The following is a 25618-nucleotide window of genomic DNA, read 5'->3' on the forward strand; positions in this document are numbered from 1 at the left end:
ATGCATACTAAAGAGTTGTATAAGCTTGAGCTGAATATGCTGGTCCATATATGTAATCCCAGGTACTCAAGAGGATCAAAGCTCAAGTCTTGATTAGGATGAGTGGGCAAGAACATTTCTCAAAAACAAGCCAGGCACAATGGCACATACTTGTTGTTTCAGCAGGAAGATCAGGTTCAAGGATGGTTGAGCAAAAAGCACAAGACCCTACCTGAAAAAAATAAAGCATATACTACGATCAAGTAGGCTTCATCCCACAGACGTAAGGCTGGTTTAACATTCACAAATCAATTAATGTAATACATCTTATCAATAGAGCTAAGGTTAAGAATCATATACAACATCCATTCATGTTGAAAGCACTAGAAAAAGTAGGAATAGGAGGTACATTTCTTAAAATAATTAAAGCCGTATATGACAAGCCTACAGCAATATCATACTAAATGGAGAAAAACTAGAACCATTCACCTTAAAATCAGGAACTACACAGGGATGTCCACTCTCTCCACTTCTCTTCAATATAGTACTGGAACCCTTAGGCAGAGCTATAAGGCAAGACAAGGACATCAAAAGGATCCACATAAGGAAAGAAGAAATTAAACTATCCATATTCACAGATGACATGATCCTATACCTGAATGACGCAATAAACTCCACTCCCAAACTCCTAGAACTAATAAACCACTTTAGCAAAGTGGCAGGATATAAAAATTAATGTGCAAAAGTCAGTAGCCTTTCTGTATGCCAACAATACACAAACTGAAGGAGAAATCAAGAAAATGATCCTATTTGCAACAGCCCCCAAAAGAATAAATTATTTAGGAATTAACTTAGCCAAAAATGTAAAGGAATTGTTTGAATGAAACTATAAAAGCCTAACGAAAGAAGTTAAAGAGGATACTAGGAAATGGAAAGGCATCCCATGATCATGGGAAGGGAGAATCAATATAGTGAAAATGGCCGTACAGCCAAAATTGATAAGCAAATTCAATGCAATCCCCATCAAAATCCCAAAAACATTCTTTACTGAGATAGAGGTCGTAATCCAAAGGTTCATATGGGACAATAAAAGACTTAGAATAGACAAAAAATTCTAGGAAAAAAGAGCAATGCAGGTGGTATTAACAATACCAGACTTCAAACTCTATTATAGAGCCATAAAAACAGAAACAGTATGGTACTGGCACAAAAATAGACCAGAAGATCAATGGAACAAAACAGATGATCCAGAAATGAAACCACATATCTATAGTCAACATATTTGACAAAGGAGCCAGAGAAACAAAGGAGCCAGTGGAACAAACACAGCATATTCAATTATTGGTGCTGGGAAAACTGGGCAGCCACATGTAGAAAACTAAAAATTGATCCCAGTCTATCACCATGCACAAACATTAACTCAAAATGGATCAAAGACCTCAATGTCAGACCGGAAACCTTGAAACTGCCACATGATAGAGTAGGATAGACACTGAAACTCATAGGCATAGGCAAAAGCTTCCTGAACAGAGTCCCAGGGTCACAACAGATTGGAGAGAGATTTGACAAATAGGACTACCTAAAAGTAAAAAAAAAAAAATTCTGCACAGATAAAAACATAGCTACTAAAGTAGAAAGACAGCCAACCAACTGGGAAAGGATATTTACTAATGATACATCAAATACTTAATATCCAGTATCTACAGGGAACTCCCCCCACCCAAACCAAACAAACCAATCACTAAGTGTGCAAGGGAACTAAAGAGAGACATACCAAAAGAAGAGGTTAAAATGGCAGAAAAACATATGAGGAAATGCTCATCATCCATGGTCATAAAGGAAATGCAAATAAAAACAACCACCTTACCCAAATTAGAATGGCCAATATTCTGAACTCAGACAATGACAAATGCTGGTGGGGTTGTAGAGAAAGAGGAATCATACTGCTGGTGGGATTGTAAAGTAGTATAGCCACTCTTGCAGGCAGTTTGGAGGTTTCTTAAAAAACTGAAATAGATAGACTTCCCTATGATCCTGCCATACCACTCCTGGGCATCTACCCCGAACATCATAACCCAGGATATGATAAGGACACTTGCTCAGCCATGTTCATCTTTGTCACTATTCACAATAGCCAAGTGATGGAAACAACCCCGATGCCCTACTGCAGATGAATGGATACAAAAGTGTGTGTGTGTGTGTGTGTGTGTGTGTGTGTGTGTGTGTGTGTGTGTGTGTATTCTTTGGAGATAAGTGTCTCAGATTTGTCTTCCTCAACTGGCTTCAATTTTCAGATTTCAGTCTCCTGAGTAGCCTGAGACATTGGTGTTTGGATTTGACCAGTTTTTAAATGTTCTAATATATTAATCTTTCTATCTGCGAAAGGGGAGCACTTGTCTAGCATACATGAAGTCCTGGGGTTCAATCCCTAATGATACACAAAGAAAAAAATGTTAGTGTAGATAAAGAGGCAGAGTGAAAGACACACACACACACACACACACACACACACACACACACACAGATCAAGAGAAAGAGAGAGAGAGAGAGAGAGAGAGAGGGGTAACTAGTTTTTGAGATTCCAATAACAAGAAAAGTCAGAGAGTTGGAGAATGAATGTTGGGTAAAAGAGGGCTGATGGTTGAACTTTGAGGAAACCCAAAGATCAAACAGGTTAAAAAAAAGGACCATCAAAGGAGTCTTAGAACGGACAGGCAGAGGTAGGAGGACCAGTGTCGTCAAAGTGAGCTGTATCTACAATAGTTGACATTGCGTGTAGTATGCTGTTAGTTGCAAGCTTCAGTAAGTGGACAACAGCAAAGTTAGCTTTGGGAATGCTAGAGGCATGAACTACGAGCTTTGGTCTCAACTGTCTGGTTAATGTTCTTTGTCTTAAATCAGGTCTTGGCTTCTGTTCTGGAAACGAAGCCATCTGGAGGCTAAACCTATGCTTTTTATGGATTTCTCCTTCAATCGGGATATAATACTTAAAAATGCTGCCTGATAAAAAATAAGAAGATACTGTTGATGTCATAAAAGAAAGCAAAGAGGCATTAAGAAAGGAATTTTCTTTCTGTTTACTCTTCTTTTAGTACTGAGCAATTTGCAACTAATTCTTTTCAACAAAAATATTTCCTCTCTTTTTGTGGCCAGTCATCCTTTTGTCTAATATTCATTTATATTTTAAGGAAAAAAAACCTTTCTCTTTAAAGTGGAAAATGTTGATTGCTTAACCTCATAATAGAAATTTCATTTATCATATTAAAATTAAATGTATAACAAAACTACTTCATTTTGTATAAGTGGAAAGCTCCAAAAGCCTAAAGAGACTTAAATAAATCTTCTTTTCAATTAGGTAGTATTTCACTCGAAGGCACTCAGAAATTCTAGTTTATTTATTTTAGGAAAGAAAATGATCAACACTCATCATACACGGAGAAGCCAAAACATACATGAAGTAAAAAAAAATTGCAATGACTTTGAAACAGAGGAAGATATTCTAAAAGGCCCAAATTCCAAACTCTGCCTAAATATTGTGGCATCATGTTTGGAGGAGTAAAGTTAGCGTTCTGTTAAATGGTCTCCTCCTCTGTACCAAGTCTGCAAACGAGGGCGGAATGGAGCTTAGGGTCAAAGTCCTGCATTTCACAACTTTACCTTCATCTTGAACTATTTTGAATTCCAGGCCAGCTATTGGTTTCTAAGCACATCACCTTCCAGACTGATGAACTGGATCTCACAGCCCTGTAAACCTCCATAGTGTTAGAGGGAGTGGAGGAGTACATGCAGGTAAAGCTCTTGACACAAAACCCAGGCAAGCACAGCCAAGATTATTAAATGGAGAATTCCCTCAGTAGAATTTATAATCTGTTCGTTTTCATCTGTGTTAAATCCATTTAGGAAATGCCCTTCTGTTCTTCCTGAACTCCTTCCAAACTACAATTAGGTCTTTACAAACACCACAGGTATGACCCTCAATCAACAAACACAGCTGTGCTAAGTAGATTTCTTCTTTTTTTTTTCTCCAAACTTGATTTGTATTTTGGGCATTTGGAAATTGCTCTTCTTCTTTCCCTCTCCTTCCCCTGGGTTTATTATGTGTAAAGCATACATAATACTGAAATTTTGGAAAAAAGGACATCTGTGACTGGATATAGCTCACTGACAGTACACTTCCATAGCATATAGAGAGTCTATGGTTGAATTTCCAACACCACTGAGAGAGAGATGAGAGTGAGAGAGACAGAGACAGAGACAGATACAGGTCAGAGAGAGACACAGACAGAGAGATACAGAGACTGAGAGAGTAACAGAGACCCAGACAAAGAGAGAGAGAGACAGACAGACAGACAGAGAGAGAGACAGACAGAGAGAGACAGACAGAGAGAGAGAGAATGGCTTCATGGTCAGTGTTTGGTCTTGATCATCTATCCCTATTGTCTCAGCAGGAAACCATAATTTTTTGTTTATTTGTTTTTTGGGGGTCACAGGTCTTGAACTCAGCCTGGGCACAGTCCCTGAGGTCTTCAGCTCAAGGTTACCACCCTACCCTTGAGCAAGCTCCACTTCCCATTTTCTAGAGGTGAATTGGAGAGAAGAGTCTCAGGTCCCTTTGTGCTCGGGCTGGCTTTGAACCTTGATCCTCACATCTCAGCCTCCTGAGTAGCAAGGATTAGGTGTGGGCCACCGTGCCCGGGTGAGAAACCATGTTCTTGTCTGCACAGTCCCATACCATCTGAAATCTCCTGTAATGATGTGTATCAAAACATAGGATTCCATCTGTGGGGTAGAGGGAGCTATGTAGTCTAGCTTTCCCCAGTTGTTGGGCCTATCTGCTGAGCTGTCAAATTTTCCTGTAATCTTCAGGTTTTGAGTCAGGTTCCGTTGGCTCTCCAAACCTGTCCCTTCCCTCATTGGAACAGTGAATGCAAAGTCAATGAGATAAATGAGAGGGGAAGTATTAGGCAGGGGACAAGCCAAGGCCAGGATCTCAAAGGGCTGCTCTACCCTTCAATTTTGTGGATATATGATGGGAATGAAGGCTTTCCACCCTGCAACACTGTGAGGTCATAGGTAGTAAATGAAATGTCTTGCTGAATTTATCATGTATATGCAACTCAGCAGGAAAAAAATGTCTTAAAAGTGCAAGTTTTGTTTTCCTTGGAAGGGACCAGCACTATATATACTGACTAAATGAATTTTAAAGTCTCCCTTAAGTATTAAAACAGGGCTCATTATACAGCCTAGCTGGAGGCATCTTAAACTTAACCTCAACACAGCTATGTCAGAGAGACACATAGGTCCAAACATCACACATCTTTGGAAAAAACATCCTTTGGTGTTTGTGTTTTGGCAGAAGGCCTGGCTCCATGATCTTCAATATTATAAGAAGTTATCTCAGGATCTGATCATTGTGGACTCAAAGTTGTGAAAGGTAGGAAAAGGTATTTACTTTCATACCTATGCTCTGTTAAGTTTCCAGTTTTTGGTTTCCTTTCTTTATTAACAGTAATTAGAGAAAAAAAGAATTCCAAATGTGCTTTGCAGAGGGGAACAAAAGGAATCAGAAGCATTATTTACCTACTCCATGAAGTAGGCCTGGTTGGCCATCTGGTATACCCTGTTTCAAGGGTAATTAACATGCAGCCACATTTCTATTTAGTTTTCTTTTCTGAAGTGAATCTGAAAATGTGTGCTAACAGACTGCCTGCCATACAAAGAAGCCAATGTTAAGAAATGACGATACTCATCCTGTCTCAAGAAACAATGAAAAATTAAAACCCTAAGTTTGTTTTGCCACTAAAGACAGAAGCTGCTCCAATAGCTGCCAAAGGATCTGGGTCTCAAATGAAATTGCTTGTTCTCTTCAGTCACCACATTTGGTGAACAGTGTTGTAGGCCCCCAGCCCCCACTCTTTTTCCTTCAAGTTTTCATGTGTAGCCTTGGGTAGGGGCAGGAACATTTACATGATCAAATGTTCATGGCCATATTGGTAGAGCTCCATTCATGAATTGAGTTGAATCTGGGATTAGCTGTCAGGTTTAACAGCTTGAGTTTTTTTTTTTTTCCAAATGACTTTATCATTACTATAAATTCCAATGAGTCAATCTATTGAGTGGTGGCTTTTCAGTGTATATTGATAATGTATATTTGATTTAATCAATAGAGAGATGAAATTATTTTTCCTGGCATGAAGCTTTCCAGGAAAATTTTTTTTAAAAAAAGGTCACATAAACAAGTCTAAATAATTTCTTGGCAGTAGATTTTACTTTACAATATGTCAGTGCAATTGGTTCACCTACAGAACATCAGGTTGTATTTTAAGTCAATGTGAACAAAGAGATGAGAAAAATTCAGTTAATTATGATGAGTTTAAGTGAGAGTATGTAATATATGAATATAAATTTGCAGTTAAGAATTTGGTTGAGGAATGAGGTGGGAATTAAATGAAATTTCATTATAGATCATTAATCTCACAACATGAAAACTAATTCAGAAACCTAAATTAATAGTTTCTCACATGAATTGATAATTGGTTATCTTACTTTATTTATATATGTGTGTATATATATATGGGAAGGTTAGTTTGTTTTAGTTGAACATGGATTATGATTTGGCTTGAAAGCAAGTGTTATTTTAGATTTTATCTAGAATTCTACACACTAGAATAGAAATATCCTTATTATATTCTTTTACAAATGAGAAAATTGATATTTAGAAACATTGAATTATTCACTTATGTTTCCATGTCTAGGTAGACATTACAGTTAAATGGAACTTGCATTAATTTAGTTTCCTTTCTCTCTCTCCCTTCCTCCTTGATTAATTTTATGTCTGTCATTAATTGTTGAGATGGGCATCTGAATGCAAAGATGTAGAAAATGACAAAAAGAGAATACAATTGTAGCAAACCTGCAAAGGGAGACAACACAGTATTAAAACTATACAGGTGTGAAAATGAAGAGCACTGAGGAGAGAGAAGAATTGTGTGTGTGTGTGTGTGTGTGTGTGTGTGTGTGTGTATGTATATGCATGTATATGTGTGCATGTCCATGCATATGTATGTGTACATTGGGAAATTGCCTTGAAGGTTTCAAAGATCCACAGGAATAGAGAATTCACAAAATAAAAAATACATATTGCATCATCGCTCTACTTAGAGCTCCTTTAGTCAATGTACTCAATTCTAGTGACACCAAAGAGAAAGCAATGATCTGGGTTAATGGCTAAAGATATATTTCTCTGCTGAGAGTTAACCAAGTCTTTAACTAAGAAGGAAAATTTGATAACAAGTTCAAGATATCTGTGCCACTGCCCTCTAACAATGAATTTTATACTGCAGAGCATGAAGTACTGCTGAGAATATGTATAATATTTCTGATCACTATTTAAGTCCAGTGAAAGTCTATCTTGTTTTATGCTTGCTTGTACTGCTGTAGAAAATATTCATAATAGGAGCATGTTCTGGTTCACAAAGTTATAATTCTCCTGTTTTGATTTGTTCAACTTATTTAATTCTTACTGTATTAGAGAAGGAACATAGCTGGTATTCCTGTGCCTGGGAATGAAACTCAGTATTATTATTATTATTACTATTACTATTATTGTTATTTATCTGTCAGTATCAGAGTTTGCCCTTAAGACTTTGTGTTTAAACACTATCACTTCAGCCATGCCACTAACCTTTTTTATTTGTTATTTTTTCAGATAAGGTCTTGCATTTTTGCCTATAGATTATGACTCCCTATTTTTACCTTTCAAATACTTGGGATTACAGACAAGTAATAGCTTCTTTTTGAGGTAAATCACACTAACTTTTATGCCCTAGTTAATCTCAAACAAACATCCTTCAATTTTTTCACTTCCCATATAACTGGGATTTACAAGATTACACTACCATGATTGGACCTCAACTGTACCTGAGGCTACAACATACAATTCAATTCAATTCACTTGCTTTTAATGTGTAAATGATGCATGTGTATATATATATATATGCTTATTGCCTACTATATGTTATAATAGTATAGATACATCTTTATTAACAACAGCCCTCCCCTATCTCACACATATATCCCTTGAAGTGTAACAATGATTTTCAGTGCTATATTCATTGAACTATGTCATGTAGAGCAATGCTCTGCTAAAAATCAAAGCTTGCTTTAAACCATCTCTGCTATTAATTAACTCAATAACCCACTGATATCATAAAGCCTTCAAAAAATGAGTGGGTTAGATGAGATAAAATTCAAGATTTCTTTCTTGCTCAATAGTCTTTTTGACATTGTTTTCTAAATATCCTAAAAATCCTAGAGTTCTAGGATTTCAAGAAGATATTAGAGCAAGATATTGGATTGGGGAAAGAGTTGTCCAAAGCAGAAATTCAACTACAACTTGATCTAGGCTTCCCAGCCCCATTTCCAACATAAGAGCTAAATTTTATCTACTTTTTATATTGATTCTCTGTGTCAGATTGCCATTTCAAAAGCCTAAATTTATACAAACATCTGTCCTTGATTAAAGGAAGGATAAGCTCAATAATAGGTAGGTGTAATCTAATCATGGAAAGTATTGTGTATGTATTTTTCTTTACTATTTTTATTATAAATTTTCATAAGTAGAAAATTACCTAAGGCTTTGGGTACATTTAACTCTTGTCAGGAAAATATCATGATAATTCCACCAAGTTATGGAACAAAATATTGTTGGAATGTGGAATTTCCCTTGCATCTGTTTCAACTGTTTCACTATCTACTCATTATAAAGTAACTATGACAGAATCATTTTTTGGTTCTCTGTTTCATTAAAATTCTGTTACTGGATCCATTCTTAAAAAAATAGAGCCTTTCCATGTAACTAGTATAATACTTTAATTACTATTTTATTGCTTGCTTTTCCATTGTCCCCATTTATAAATTTAGCATCTGCAGCTTATTTATACCTATTTTTTAACCTTTTATTATACATACCCATTCTTCTAGTAGTGAATATGTGGATTCTTTCTGAAAGTTGGTAATTATATTCAATATAGCTGCAATCACTCTTAACCATTGAATCCGGGTAATATATATGGAGATTACAGTTACATTCACCAGGTAGTGGTGCATTACTTCTCAAACATTGATACTCCTCATAATTTATTACCTAGTATATTGTATATATGTTTATTTATTTCAAATAGGAAAGGGAAGGGGGGAAACCTTATGAAGGGGGGAGAAGGAAATGGGAACAAAGTCAGATACAGTAACAATATGAGATTAACCAAAGGGCAACAATAGAGAAATAACAGTACACTAACAACAATGATCACATAGGAGTTTCTTTCATTTAGTCTCATCCTATATGACCTTATGTAGCTAGGAAGGCAAGATTTATGGCTCATAATTTCAGAGATTTCAGTTCATAGTTCTTGCCTCCATTATTTCTGGGCTTGTGGTAAAACTAAAACCATGGTGGTCAAAGCTTGTAGAAGAAAATGTTATTTACCTCATGGGTGACAGTAAGTACAGAAAAAAAACCCAACCCAGAAATAATATACTACCCAGGATCTATCCCCAGCTACTTTCTCCAAATGAGCCCTACCTAGTAAATAACCCAGAAACTTCCAAAACAATGCCACTCACTAGAGCCCTAGGCTTTACCTCATGAAAATATGCGAACGATTTCATATTTAAAGAGTAATAATAGGCAAAGTGGAACTGCTAGATTACAATGTCATGTTATTGAATTGCTGGATGATAGTTCAGCATGTATTCAGTTTTACTAAATTTCAGTTCTTTAAAAATGCTGTAGTGCAGTATGGCAGTTCCTCAAAAGACTAAACATAGAACTCCCCTATAACCCAGCAATTCCACTACTTGGCATTTACCCAGTGGTCCAGAAACAAGGGCATACTAAATCCACTAGCACAATAATGTTCATTGCAGCACTATTTACCATAGTAAAGATATGGAACCAACCCAGATGTTCCTCAGTTGATGAGTGGATCAACAAGATGTGGTATTTATACACAATAGAAACAAAAGCCATATAATGAGTGATTGTTGTCCTTAATGTACTATGTTATCTCTCATCTCTTTTGCTGTCCCTTGGTTATCTCATATTGTTACAGTATTTCACTTTGTTATTGGATATATGCGTATTTGGTTATTTGAAATTGGATAGGAAAGGGGGGAAAACAAGATGAGGGTGGGGGTGGGGGGGAGGGAAATGGGGTCTAAGACATGAGAAAGGGTATCAATGTATGTGAAGTAATGCATCTTCCATCTAGCAAATGTAATGTAACCCTTCTATTAATTACAATAAAAAATATATGGAAAAAAAAGAAAATGGAAAGACTTAGAAAAAATCATATTAAGTAAAGTAAGCTGGACTCAAAGGAACATAGGCCCAATAGTCTCCCTCATTTGTCATACTGAGTAGAAACCTTGGGCTCTCCTAGCAGAGATTTACAATAGAAGAAAATTTAGAGACATTACGCCAAATAGTATGACACTCCAGGATAAGGAAACAAAAAGCCATATAATGAATGACTGTTGTTCTTAATGTACTATGTTATCTCTCATCTCTCTTACTGTCCCTTGGCTATTTCATATTATTACAATATTTCACCTTGTTATCTCATATATTTTATATGTGCTTAATTGGTTAGGGAAGGGGAGAAATCAAGATAAGCAGGGGGAGGGTGGGAGGGAAATGGGGACCATGTCATGAGAAAGGGTATCAATGTTTGTGAAGTAATACACCTTCTATCTGGTGAATATAATGTAACCCTTCTGTTAATCACAATAAAAGATTTTTTAAAAAATGCTGTAGTGATCTGTAAGTCTTACCAGTAGAAAAGCTCTCAATGCTTATACCCTTACCTGCATTAATAATTGTCAGATTTTTTAAAATTATTTCTCTATCCAATGACATCATGATTTTAATTTGTTTGCTCATGAAGAATTATGCTTATCATTCCTTATTTCATTGCCAGCTCTTTGGGTTTTTCTTTAAATTATTTGCTCATTTTTCCTAGTGAGCTGTTTATCCTTTTTAACTGGATTATACAGATAATTCATGTATAATAGAGATGTTATATTTTTAATATATGTTCCAAATAACTGTATTACTTTTCCTTTTACTGCTTTTTTTTCTTTTTGCCAGTCCTGGGCTTCAGCTTAGGGCCTGAGCACTGTCCTTGGACTTTCTCAAGGCTAGAGCTCTACCACTTGAGTTTCAGCACCACTTCCAGCTTTTTTCTATGTATGTAGTACTGAGGAATCGAACCCGGGTCTTCGTGCATGCACTCTACCACTAGGCCAAACTCCCAGCCCCTTTTACTGTTTTTATGTGATGTCTTTCAATGTATAGAAAAGTAAATTTTGTTTTTAAAGTGATTGTTCTACAATATTGAAATTTGTTTTCTTAGAAACTCTTTCTGTAGAACTTCAACTATGTAGAACTAAAAAGAAGTCTCCTGAACCCAATAAAGAGCAATATATGTGTATATATATATATATTAACATCATATTCAATGAGGAAAGCGATGCTTTCTCCCAGAGATTGGGAATAAAACAAGGGCATTCATTCAGCATGCAGTAGAGGATTTAGCTAAGAAAATTAGTCAAGGAGCTTTTTCAAAGCATCCAAATTTAGATAAAAGTGAGACAATCTTGTATACAGAAATTTCTGTGAAATACTAAAAAAAGAATAAAATTAATCATTGAATTTAACAGTCTCAGTCTACAGGAAAAATAAATTAAAACAATTCTTTCTGACACACTGTCAATGAGCAACCAATGTGAAAATAAGACAACAAATCCATTTATAGCACCACAAAAATAATAAAATTCTGAGGAATAGATTTAACAAGAGACACCTTTAAACCCTTATTGAAAGGACTTTTTAAAGGCATAAATAACTAGAATGACATTTCATGGTTGTTCATATTGTTGACAGTATTTCCTCAAGTCACCTGAATATTCAAATAAATCCCTAGCAAAATACTTGTTCCCTCTCAGCAGTAATTGACACACTGATATTAAAATTTATATGAACATTTCAAGAAACATGTGCTAAGATAGTCTTAGAACAGTGTGGTTGGAGATCTCAGACTTTTCCATTTCAAAACACAAGTAAGTCACAGTAATCAAATGCTACAGTATGGTCGTGCCATAAGAGTAGACACATCAATAGATGAAATGGAATTTAAAAAGAAGGTTAAAATTCTGACATTTATGGACCCTTAGTTCTCACAAGAGTGTCAAAATTATTCAATGGAGCAAACAGACTTTTCAACAAATGGTGCTGGGAAATTGGATATCCACATTCAAAAGAAAAAAAAAACATACACAAAAATGAACTCAAAATAATTTGCAGTTCTGAAACTAATAGCTACGTTCATAAAACTCTCTGAAGCATGGGAATACATTATTGCAATCTTTAGACAAAATCAAACTAGATATAATACCTGAAAGTACAAGTGACAGAAGAACAAAAGGAACTTTTAATCATCATTGAAAGTTACAGTGTTTCAAAAGACATTGTTAGGGCCGGGATTTTTTCCTAGTGGTAGAGTGTTTGCCTAGCATGCACCAAGACCCAGGTTCGATTCCTCAGTACCACATATATAGAAAAAAGCTGGAAGTGGTGCTGAGGCTCAAGCAGTAGAGCTCTAGCCTTGAGAAAGTCCAAGGACAGTGCTCAGGCCCTGAGCCCAAGCCCAAGACTGGCAAAAAAAAAAAAGACATTGTTAAAAAAAGTGTATGGACATACACCAGATATAAATAATTACAAAAAATATGTCAATGAGAAATTTAATTACTGAATATATAAAGGACTCAATTTTTTTTCCAGTCCTGGGTCTTGAATGCAGGACCTGACCACTGTCCTTGGGCTTTCTCAAGGCTAGAGCTCTACCACTTGAGCCCCAGAACCACTTCTGACTTTTTTCTATGTATGTGGTATCAAGGAATTGAACTCAGGTCTTCGAGTATGCTAAGCAAGCACTCTACCACTAGGCCAAACTCCTGGCCCAAGGACTCGATTTTTATAAGAAGGTTAAGAGGAAAACCCAAATTCAGAATATAGGCAATGGATTTGAGAAGGTATTTCTCTGGCTAATAAGAGCATGAAACAATGCTGCCTCTCAGTAATCATTAAAAGCAAACCAAAACTACACTGGGATATAACTTGACAATCTCCAAGAGGACTTCTATTTGTTTATTGTATTTTATTGTCAGGGGTTACAATTCATCAGGTACTAGGTACATTATTTCTTGAGCATTGATAGCCCTTCTTATGTTTTTCTCACAATTTCCCTCACCCACCCTTCGCAATTATCTTGTTTTTCCCTTTGCTTTCCCTATTTCAAATAAACAAAGATATATACAATATTCCAGGTTACAGCTGGACATTGGTGGCTCATGCCTATAATCCTAGCTACTCAGGAGGCTGAGATCTGAGGATTGCAACTCAAAGCCAACCAAGGCACCAATGTCTATGAAACACTTATCTACAATTATACGTAAAATAAAACTGGATTTGGAGCTGTAGCTTAAATGGCAGAGTGTTAGTAGAGCAAAATAAGCTCAAGGACTGTGCCTAGACCCTGAGTTCAAATCTCATGACCTGCACAAAAAAGAAAAGGAAAGACCAAAAGAAAAAAGAAATTGAGAGGAGAAAAGAAGGGGAGGGGAGAGAAAAGAAAGTGTAATGTAGAAGTACTGAGAAGTATATGAAAAAAATGTAATCCTCATATACTTCAGGCAGGAAAGCAAAATGATGCACTCATTGTGCAGTAATGACTGTGAACTTCTTCCAAATAATAAACAGAAAGATAAAAAAGTGACATGAAAATTAAGCTCCTATGTAAGGAAGACAAGAGAAATGAAAATATGTGTACTAGAATGTTCATATGAATGTTTATAGAACGATTAACATAATAGCTGAAAAGGTAACAATCTAAATCTCTATCCACTGACAGAAGAACAAACACATTTTGGTATATTGGTGCAATAGAATATTATTCACTCATGAAAATGGTTTTATTACTATAATGGTTAGAAGATGAAGCTCTCCTCCAGGCTCATGCTTTGAAGAATAATGGGTCACCAGCTGGTGATTTGGGAAGGTAATAGAAATTCTGAAGGAAATGGGTATCTGGAAGAATATTGTTGATGACTACACCTTGTTCCAGGCCCCTCTCTGTCTCTTCTTTGCTTCCTGGGTACCCTGAGAACAGCTGTCCTCTGCCAGGCCCTTCCACCACAATACTCTGACTCACTACTGGCCTAAAACAGCCAGCCAACTGTAGATTGAAACTTCTGAAACAGTGAGCCCAAATACATCTGTTCTCTATTAATTGTTATGTTACTCTCAGGTATTTGTTGTGGTGAGCAAAACTGGTCAACAGAATTTCTGGTACATGTGTGATGTGGATGATGATAAATAAAGAAAACAGTCACAAAAGTCTGAAGAGCACAGGACTCCATTAAATGAGATGTTAATGTCTGTCAAGTGCTCAGTGACCAAAGCTAAATTAATGGTTATCAGGGACTGAAAGGTGAACAGAAGGTGAAAGGTAGCTTGAAGAGGTGTGTGTGTGTATGTGTGTGTAAAACCTTCTATAATTGGATAATGATGGATGTCCAACTCTATGATGTACTAAAGTGTTTTATAGTTTAGGTAATAAATTTTATGGTATGCTATTTTTATCTTCATAAAATTGTTCCATTAATAAAAGAATTTTTTATTACAAGGTTGGAAGGTAATTTTTCTGTGTTCTCTTGTGAATGTTTTATAAATTTGTCCAATCTAGCTGCTTTATTCAACAGAAATATATATGTCCACATATGTTTCTTTATACATAAATATAGTGCATTTCCATATTATTCCCTCTCCATCATGTTTCTTCTGTTTTTCTTTTCCCCTCATCTTCCTTGAAGTCCTGTGGTTACAGTCAAGTTCTATGTACGTGTATATACACACACACACATTTTCAGGTACATATGTCATTCAAGTATAGATCTGAAACAAGTGAAAACATGCAGTATTTGGCTTTCTGAGTTTGCCTTATCTTTCAACACAATGCTGTCTAGCTCAATCCACTTTCTTGTGAACGACATCATTTCAGTTCTTTCTATGACTGAGGAATATTCCATGGATCATATTTTCTTTGGTTTTTATATAGGGTATGATGTGGCTGTTCCATTTTTAGTGTTTCTATCTTTGCCTTTCCTTTTAATTCTGAGGAGATATTTCATATTCTGTATTTTGACCCAATATCAAAGCATGAGACTCAACTCCTCCTTCCAAGACAGACTCGACTTGACTTGAATATAGTATAAATTGTAGATGAACTGTCCCACTAGCTGTGAGTTTATTGCAATTTTCTAGGTTAACATGGTATAAAAGAAAAGAGGTCTATGTCCACTACTATTTTACTTTGTCTAAGTGTGATTGTGTGTATGTATGTGTATTTGTGTGTGTGTATGTGTGGTGGGTGAGGGTGTGTGTGGAGGAGGATGGATAACTGAGATTTCTTCCAATGACAACACTGAGAATTTTAGTGGGGTGGGGAGATCATGGCTGCTGTAAAGACAGAACACTAAGATGGGCAAATCTTCAGCCCGTATGGGAATGGGATCAGTTTTTGGAGTCTAGGTAGGTAAATCACGGGGTTGTCATACTATACTTTTTTTTTGCCAGTCCTGGGCTTGAGCTCAGGGACTGAACACTGTCCTTTGGCTTTCTCAAGGCTAGTGCTCTACCACTAGAGCCACAGCACCACTTCCAGCTCTTTTCTATGTATGTGGTACTGAGGAATCCAACCTGGGTCTTCATGCATGCTAGGCAAGCACTCTACCAGTAGGCCAAACTCCCAGTCCAAGGTTGTCATACTTTTAAAAATTTTTGTGCCAGTTCTGGGGCCTTGAACTCATGGCCTAGATAATGTCCTTGAACATTTTTTTTTTTGAGGATAGTGCTTTATTACTTGAACCACAACTCAACTTCTGACTTTTTGGATTGGTTCATTGGAGATAGGAATCTCACAGACTTCCTGATGGGGCAGGAAATTCAAAGATCTTTGTATGGCACTCCTCAGATCTCAGCTTCCTGAACAGCTAGGATGAGTGCTATGAGCCATCAGTGATTGACTTGTCATACTTGTCAGTTACTGACATTTCTTTTCTTTTTTTTTTTTTTTTGCCAGTCCAGTGCTTGAGCTCAGGGTCTGAGCACTGTCTTTGGACTTTCTCAAGGCTAGAGCTGTACCACTTGAGCCCCAGCACCACTTCTGGCTTTTTTCTATGTATGTGGTACCAAGGAATTGAACTCAGATCTTTGTGCATGCTAGGTAAAGCACTCTACCACCAGGCCAAACTCCTGGCCTTGACATTTCTTTTTACATTGTTTATCTTCCTAGCTACATGGTTTGGGTTCCTTAGTTCTGGATGTCTGTGTATTTTGCCTTTTTCAAAAGGGCTTACATCTATTTCTTCCCTCTATCTGAGAGAGGATTTTCTAATATCTACACAGTTAAGTACTCTTTTAAAAAGTGAACTTGTTTTTCTTTTTTTTTTTCTGAGTTTACAGTCTTGGGGATGAAAGCCAGGATACATGCTAGTCCTATGCTCTGCTATTGAGCTATTCTGCTAGTGTGCCGAATAAAAAGACAGATGTAGAATTTTGAGCATGGCGTTAACATGAACATAAAAGAAAGTAAACTATTGGTAGAAAGTACAAATAGCTTTCTAGCAACTTGGACGTCGACCCTTTCGGCCCACCCCCCACTGCATGGCAGAAGGTTCATCTAAACGGTGATGATGATGACTGATGACAGTTCAGAGCCTCACAGGCCTATCCATAACATGCAAACTCAGCTCAGCGCTGCTTCACTTGTGTTAAATGTGGCCTGTGAGATTGGAGTTTGGCTGTGCTCCAAGTCCCCTCTCTGGCTTCTGTCCTGGTTTTTTTTTTTTTTTTAATATATGATTTGCAGGTGTTAGTGATATAATTTATCCAGGAATTATATCTAATGCCATGCTTACTAGCATGGATTTTCCAGGGTCAGTACTGTATAAAAGTAAAACATAAAAAAAAGGAATCATCAGTGACTACATAATAAAATAACTTCCTAGAAATAGCTCTGTGTGCTTGTTGCGGAGATAAGAGCATATGGTTATCGCTAATTTAGATTTGCCTTTGACAATTGATTTAATTTGAAATAAGAGATCCGGGCTAGTATTTAGCACCAAACATATGATTTTAATTTTAGAATTATGAAGAAAGATGATCCAATCTCTTTCGCACATTTCAGAGATGAAGTGTTTTAAAGCAGTGAAAGAAAGTCATGACTTGGGTTGGTCTACTCAGCTGGTGCCAGGAATTGAAGTTAAAAACGGTTTGGTTCACCCTAAATGAAAGTGTGTTTTCTATGGCAATTGTGTTTGTGCAATTTTCTCCAAGTACTAAAAACATTACCATTTGTACCTTTCTCTCCCAATATCAATCTGGATGATGTTGTAATTATACCAAGCCACAGATAAGGAAAGCAGAGTATCTTTTGAGAGTATAACATGGATTCAGAGTCATCTTTCTCAAGGGCAAATGAATGGCTTCCTGTTACAATGACTACAAAATGACTCTGAGGATTTCATTTCATTTAAGCTTACAATATGAAAATGATTAAAGCAAGAAGAATTTTTAAAAATGATAGCACAAAGTTTTGATCCATAAGATTTCATGCTTTTCTTATAACCAAACAAAAATAGGAGTTGGTTAGGAATGAGAAGTAACTCTGGTGTGAGAGAAGAGAGATCTAAAGAAAATAATACATATTATTTGCTCCAGATTTGATTTCTCATTTTTTCTTCAACTGGCTGAAAACTGAAGGTCACTGTTGGCTTAGGACTTGTGAAAACGGATCATTATTTGATTTCAATGTAGCCTTTTAAGCTTACTTATCATACCCTTCATCTTATGACCAAATGCTTTATGCTGTGGTTCATTCACATCTTTCTTCCTTTGTGAGCTCCTTTTGGGCAATATTCAATTTTGTATTCCTAAAATGTCCTCAATTTTCCCAAAATAAATCAGTAATATAAAAATTTTTGTATTTATAGTGTAAAGCTAACTATCAGTAGTACCAACAAATATGAATGACAGGCCTTAATGTACCTAAAACCTGATGAATGTAACTGTATCCTCTCTATACATTATCCCAACAATCCAAAAAAGTCAGACTTGCAATGTAAAATATAACAAAAATACTAAAAACAAAAGGAGGGACTGTGTTGCATTAGACAAATGTTCCAATAAAGTAGGAATCAGCATGCTAGAATAATAACATAGACTTCTTTAAGAAATAGTAATAACTATACAAGGCTAGGAGCGTTAGTGTTTTATAGTGATTAAAAATGAAGTAACAAGCCCGGTGCAGCGGCTCATGACTGTAATCCTAGCTACTCAGGAGGCTGAGATCTGAGGATCAAGGTTCAAAGCTAGCCCAGGCACAAAAGGAACGGAGACTCTCATCTCCAATTAATCACCAGAAAACAGGAGTGGCACTGTGACTCAAGGGGTAGTGTGGTAGGCTTGGGACAATGCCCAGGCTCAGAGTTCATGTCCCATGACCAAAAAACAAGAAAACAAGCAAAAAGTAACAAACACATTTGCAGCTAACTCCTTGCTTATTTTGTCAATGGACTGCCTGACTAGAAATATAACCTTCATAAGGGTGGGGCTGTTATTAGAAATTAGGGCAAAGTTGCTAAAAATAATAGAGCTAAACTGTGGTAAGATTATAGACATTAAACAATAACAACAACATGAAAAAAAATACAGAGATATAGTTCAAGCCCAATCTTTTACATGTTCAATGTTTGACTGAGTCAATGAGTACTTTTTTCCTTTCTTCTTTTCTTTTGTGATTTTTGTCTACAATTGTAAAGGTTATAAATACTCTAGCTAGAAAATATGGTGCTACTATAAATACGGAAAGATAGAAAAAGTTAAACTTGGAACATGTTTCTTTCTGTTCCCATCTGTTTTCTGTATATTTTGTTTATTCCAACATAAATAGTTTGGGGATGAAGAAGCAGAAAAGGTATCTCCCCAAGTATTATTTAAACATATTGCTGGAAATGTTGAGTTAGACCACCCTTCTAAAGTTTTGCATTTCTATCTGCATTCTTTGATAGCAGATAAATATAGACAATAGAATCATTATTTCAATCTTAGGTTCTTATATTTAAAATTCTCAATTCATATTTCATTTATTAGAAACTATTCCAATAGAAACAATGCACATTTTCCTGAAATTTTAACTGAAATGTTCTTAGAAGTGATCATTTTATTCCTATAGTTTAAATCACCATGGTCTCTACCTGCTAGATGAGACAGATGTGGTGACTTCTTAATTTCTTGACAAAACGCTCTGTGAAGTTATGAATATTTGCACCACTGTATTATAAAGAGGGTTGTCAAATACTGAGCACCTCGTATCACATCTTTGTCACAGAAAAACCCCTCCAAGGGCTTAACCATTGACTGCTGAAATCTTGTTGTCCTCTGTTGCTCAGCATGATGATTTTATTCTACCATGATGATTCTTGCTTTTTCTTAACATTTGTCTAATGCAACACAGCCCCTCCTTTTGTTTTTTGTATTTTTGTTCTATTTTACATTTCAAGTGTAAAAGGTGAAAGATGTCTCTTGTGTGCCCTGTTTTGTTTTTGCTGGTAATTTTCTGATAAAACTTTAAATAATTTGTACCATTGTCCTTTCTTTGTCTTACAAGGGAGCATGTTTTCTCTGTTACTCTCCATGTTATATGCAAGAGATAAATTTGAGATAAACTTGAACTTTGAGCTTATAAATAAGTTCTGTTAATTGTCAGGAAAGTACATGTTGGTTTCCTAAAAATGAGATGTACAATCTAACAATAACTAAACTCTATGCATCCTAATAGACCATTATTGCCACCATTAAGAATTCACTTAACCCCTGAGCAAGAAAAAAAAATGAGCTAAAGACATGTCAGTATAACAAAGCAGAAAACCTTACTTTCTATTCTGAGGAACACAAGGTCCATAGACCTCGTGATTAACAGGTACACATGATTGCTAAGCTTTACATGGAGTAGAGACGCATTCTTTTTTACATCATCCTCTATGAAAGGAAAGAATTTGGCTTCTAGAGCATCCAATTAGGACTTTGAAAGTTCTGAAGAGTCATAATCGTATTTTACATTATGTAGCCAAATGACATGGAACAATTATTAAGTAGAAACAGGACTGTGTGGGTGGCCACTCTGGTTGTCTCATGCAGAGCAGGGGAGGGAGTGATGAGCAAAATCAAAGCTTACTGAGCTTTCTTCATCTTCAAGCATCCTTGTGCCAGATTACCTAAAATGACATCCAGTACTACCCTGAATTCAACTCTACATAATTGGTATGCTCAGACTTCAGTTTTCTTTATTTTATATAGGCAAATTTTGTGGAATGGCACATGGTAATTGAAACCAGTTGAGGACAAAGGAACAGAACATTCTCAAGGGTTTGCTATTGATCTAATCATTCAGATGACATTCTTTGGGATAATCAATTCATAATCTGGAGGTTAGATTTTGTATCCCAATAAAATCATTGCAGATAGAGAGATGATAGACAGATAGGTAGAAAGATAGAGAAGAGACGTCTAAATATTTGCAATTCTCAAGACATATGGAATAAGAAAATTAACCTTTCACAGTGTAGTTTGGGAGATGAAAGTATGAACCTAGTACTTTTAATTTCTTTAATTGTTCTAAGATACATTTAATTTTTAGCAAGTACTATAGATTTCACTAGAAATATTCAAAACCCAAATGTCTGAGAAATACTCATAGACAAGATGTACTTTTATTCTTATACTTTGAATGTTTCCAAGAGTCTAAAGTTCTTTAACTTTTTATTGCAATTTCTTGGAAAGAAGAATTGAAATCAGTCTTTTCCAGGTACCAGAAAAAAGTTCCAGTCTCAGATGATTTCTCAATCACATTAAATAAATAGGAATTAATTTGAACTAAATGTACCTTTTACTCCTGAGTAATGCTTATGAAGCTTTTGAATATATGCTTGCATGTTAAATGGCCCTTATTTGAGTTCATTGGGCAATACTGTTGGCTCAAGATGACTTGGATTTTCTTTGAATTGTGCTTTGATCTGGGGGTCTTTCAATGGACATTCACTTAAAATTTTACATCCTGCTTCATTAAAAATAATTTTGCTAATGTGGATTTGCTCAGGTAGAAAAGAATGATATTAAGATAACAAATACTTAAACCTCAAAAGAAGAGAATGGGAAATCATGACCTATGTAAGTAAAGGCAGAAGTCAGAATCAGACCAGAGGCAGGTAAGATGCAGGAAATAAGAAATCATAAATAATTTAAGTAGATGCTGAAGCAGGAAATGGAAGGCCAAGAATGGGACTCAAATCTTCAGCATTGTAGTAATGGAAAGCAACAAGATGGGAAGCAGAGGGGGAGCTTCTTGGCAGGAAAGGACCAAAAGCAAAAGCATAAACAAAGTGAGAAACAGAATGTGTCCTTAGTAAAATAATGATGTCACCCAAATCTGGTTAAGAAAGACTTGGAAGTAAAAACATATCTGGTTGTAAATTCTGAGCAGGAATTGGCCATTGATACCTATGACATTGGGTAAAACAGAAAGGAGATACAGCTGTTGTCTAGACATAAATGACAAAATAGAAGGATAGGGAATGGGATGACACCGGCCAAGATGGCTGCCACTTTTCCAGACAAAGACAAGCGGCATCCAAGGATGAAAAGCCACCTTACAAGCATGTAGCTATATCAACAGGGACAGGAAAATGTTAGCCAAAGTAACTGGAGAGCACAGTATTTGGTTTTCCACATCTGTAGGCTACCTTCAATCTTATGTCTTCCTTTCCTTCCAAGATCCAAAGCATTCACTCTTCTCACTGTAGGTGCTTTAAACAATGACGGCTTTAAAAGTCTCCAGATGGCTTTGAAAAAACTTGAAAGTCATCCAAGATGCACGATAGACCTTTGTAGATGCCCCATGTGGAGCCAGTCTGAAAACTCTAGTTTTCTGTTTGCGTTATGTCCTAGGGACAAGCTGCAAGGACCAATACAGAAAAATAAAAAATGATCCAGCCTTGACTCAAGAAATACACAGAAGAAGAAGTCACGTTCTTTTTGCTGAGAGCATATGCAGTCTCATTGGTTTTAATGTTTAGTATGCAGTACCCTGCCTGGCTTTGGATAAAGTGATCAACTGAACTCAGTCCTTACTTCTAGGTATCAATTTAGAATCTACATCTTTAATGGATTTGCAATGTTTGGTTGTCGGGGTTTTTAGCACTCTTTGCCTCCTGACCAGCAGGAGGGGCAAAGAGAACACCCCCCGACTAAGAAGAGACCAAGAAAGGATAGGGCCGGCTGGCAACCTTCACCCAGCCCTCCCTTCTCCAGAGGGAAGACACAAACACGCCAGGGAGAATGTCACAGCAGACTCATTTAATGGGAAGATACCAGGGGCTAAAGTAAGAAGCAGGAATCTATTAACATAAAAGTAGGCAGGACAGGGGGAGGTAGGTGCGGTCAGAGAGGGCGGCCAATCCATGGGTTCGAGGTAGCCTTATTTTACATCACAAACCATAGCCAAACCTCCCAACCAGGAGACAGGCAGGTTGGATCTCCAAAACCAGGAAGTGAGCACTGGGCCATGAGGTAGGCCTTTTACCCTTGATGTGATGTGCCCCACATTTGGATAGGAAATTTATCCCAGGGTTGTTTGCTTAGGGATATGTTAGAAAGATTCATGGGCATAGCCAATTTTGTTGAGTTTTTTGTTAGTACTATTAAATATATCATTACTGATTATCTACAGTAAGACCCCTCTCGAGGGAGTCATAATGAAATATCTTTGATAGTAACCAACAAATGATTAGCAAATAGCATGGGGCTGGATTTAAATTATTTATTTTGGCATTTAAGTACCAGGATGATTAAGTATCAAAGAGTACCTAAATCATTTAGAGTCACTAGTTTTTGAAGGGAAATAATCCAAAGTTTTGGGAAAATAAGAAAATAAAAGAATTCAAAAAGTAAGAAATTCACATGTGTGCTATTTATATTCTAAGAAAAAATAAAGTTTTGTGTGTATGAAAGACAGTGAGAGAGGAAGCATAAAATGTCTCTTCCTCTTCTTGTATTAATTGAGATATGAAAAGATAACTTGCACTAGAATACTTATAAACAATGTTCAGCCCCTGTCTTAATAGACAGGTTATTGGGAAGGTGTAGATGGGTGGCTGAAGAAGAAAAAAAGCATGAATGGAAAGTTCTAGTATGCCATCAACAAGACTTGGATCATGCTTAAACAGTTGGAAGGTATTTTATTGTATTTTGTGCCAGTCTTGGGGCTTGGACTCAGGGCCTGGATACTGTCCTTGTGTTCTTTTATTCAAAGCTAGTGCTCATCCACTTGAGCTACAGCTTCACATCTGTCTTTTGGTGTTTAATTGGAGATAAGAGTTCCTTGGACTTCCCTGCCTGGGATGACTTCAGATCATAATTCTTATATCTCAGTCACTTAACTAGCTAGGATTACAGGTGTGAGCCACCAGTGCTCGGTTCTGGCTCTATTTTTAATAGCATCTCAAGCTAAGCATGTGTCATATTTCTTCTGTGGACATGAGACATAATAGATGGATGAATACTCTGGGACATATTTTATTTTTAATTCCATTTCAACATCAGCACATCTTGTGTTCCATTTGTGAACATGAGGCTCAAGGGACAGGCTGGTTCAGCTAGTGAAGTTGACCCACTTAAATATTTTTGCCTTGGGATGCATTTTCAACCTCCTCCAGGAGAGGAATAATGGAATTTTAGAATTCTTATTAAAATTCTAGTTACTCAAAAGCCATATAATGAATGATTGCTGTCTTTAAGGCGCTATGTTATCTTTCATCTCCTTTGTTAACTCATATTGTCACAATATCTCACTTTGTTATCTGATATATTGGATACATTTGTATTTGGTTACTTGAAATTGGACAGCGAAGGGGGGAAAACCAAGAGGAGGGGTGGGGGGAAGGGTAATGGGGACCAAGACATGTGGAAGGGTATCAATGTATGTGAATTAATGCACCTTCTATCTGATATCATGTAACCCTTTTATTAAACACAATAAAAAAATATAAATAAATAAAATTCTAGTTACTTATTCACACAAAACTTGCAATGACAACACCCTCTGCCTGTGTGAAAGTTCATGGCCTTTGCATATCAGTCCATAGTCATTTTATTCCAAAAGACAAATGGATAGACGCAGATGAGGAAAGAATAGCTAATCACTTGATGCTCAAAAGCCATTTCCTGAATAATGAATTTTTTCTTTGTATCAAAACTTTTATCCTGTATAATATTTTATTGTAAAGATGGTATACAGAGGGGTCACAACCACATAAGTAAGGTAATGAAAACATGGCTTGTCAAACAGTATTACTTGCTCCCTTCTTTCCTCCTACATTCCCTCCCCCCACCTTCTCCCTTCCCTCCCAAGCTGGAAAGTTCATTTCCAACATAGTGTCTTATGAGTATTACTGTTGCATTAGTTCACCCGTTATCCCTTTTCTAACTATCTTGTTATTCTCCTTCCCTTCTCCAAATCAGGTAAATGTATGTATAAGAGATGCCAAATAAAAAACAATGACAACAAGCAATAAACCAAAGGAAAATAAATGAAAGAAAAAAATCTTCACACATATATTAAAAATAAACCCTCTAGTCTCCATATCTTGGAGTTCTTTTTGATTAGCATCATGTTATATGATCATATGTAAATAGATATTGTGATCCTTTATGGAACAATAGAGACCAAGGAAAGGATCCCTACAGCTGTTAGGGAGAAAAAAATCAATCACCTCTAAAGGAAAACCAATCAAAATAACTACAAATTTCTCTGCAGAGACCATGAAAGGAAGAAGAACCTGGAATGAAGTATGCTGCACCCTGAAGGCAAACAACTATCAATGAGTTTAGCTAGGTACACTAGCAAAGAAGAATTAAAGCAATATATGGCCACCAAACCAGCATTATAAAAGATACTTAAAGATATCCTATACATAGAAAACCAACAAGAACATGATATAGGCAGACAAATGATTGTAAACAGGGAATCACATAATGATAGTAAGAAGTGATGAGGTACAGCCTCCACGAAGGTGGATAATATAGAAGGAGCTACCCAACACCTATCAATCCTAACTCTCAGTATTAATGAACTTAACTCCTATTAAATGACATAAAGTAGTCAATTGGATCAAAAAGCAAGATCCATCTATCCGTTATCTTCAAGACACGCACCTTGTCCACAAAAACACTTTCTAAAAATGAAAGGCTAGAATAAAATTTATAAAGCAAATGACCACCATAAACAGGGCAGAGTTAATCCTAATATCAGATAGAATAGACTTCAAGTTAAAATTAGTGAAAAGAGAGAAAGAAGGACAGTACAAATTAATAAAGGGCTCTCTCCTACAGGCGGATATAACAATTCTAAATATTTATACACCAAACGTCAGGCCACCCAAATTAATCTAACCAACAACACTACTT

Source organism: Megascapheus bottae, chromosome 4, assembly GCF_031878675.1.
Source record: "Megascapheus bottae isolate mThoBot1 chromosome 4, mThoBot2.hap1, whole genome shotgun sequence".
Taxonomy (NCBI): Eukaryota; Metazoa; Chordata; class Mammalia; order Rodentia; family Geomyidae; genus Megascapheus; species Megascapheus bottae.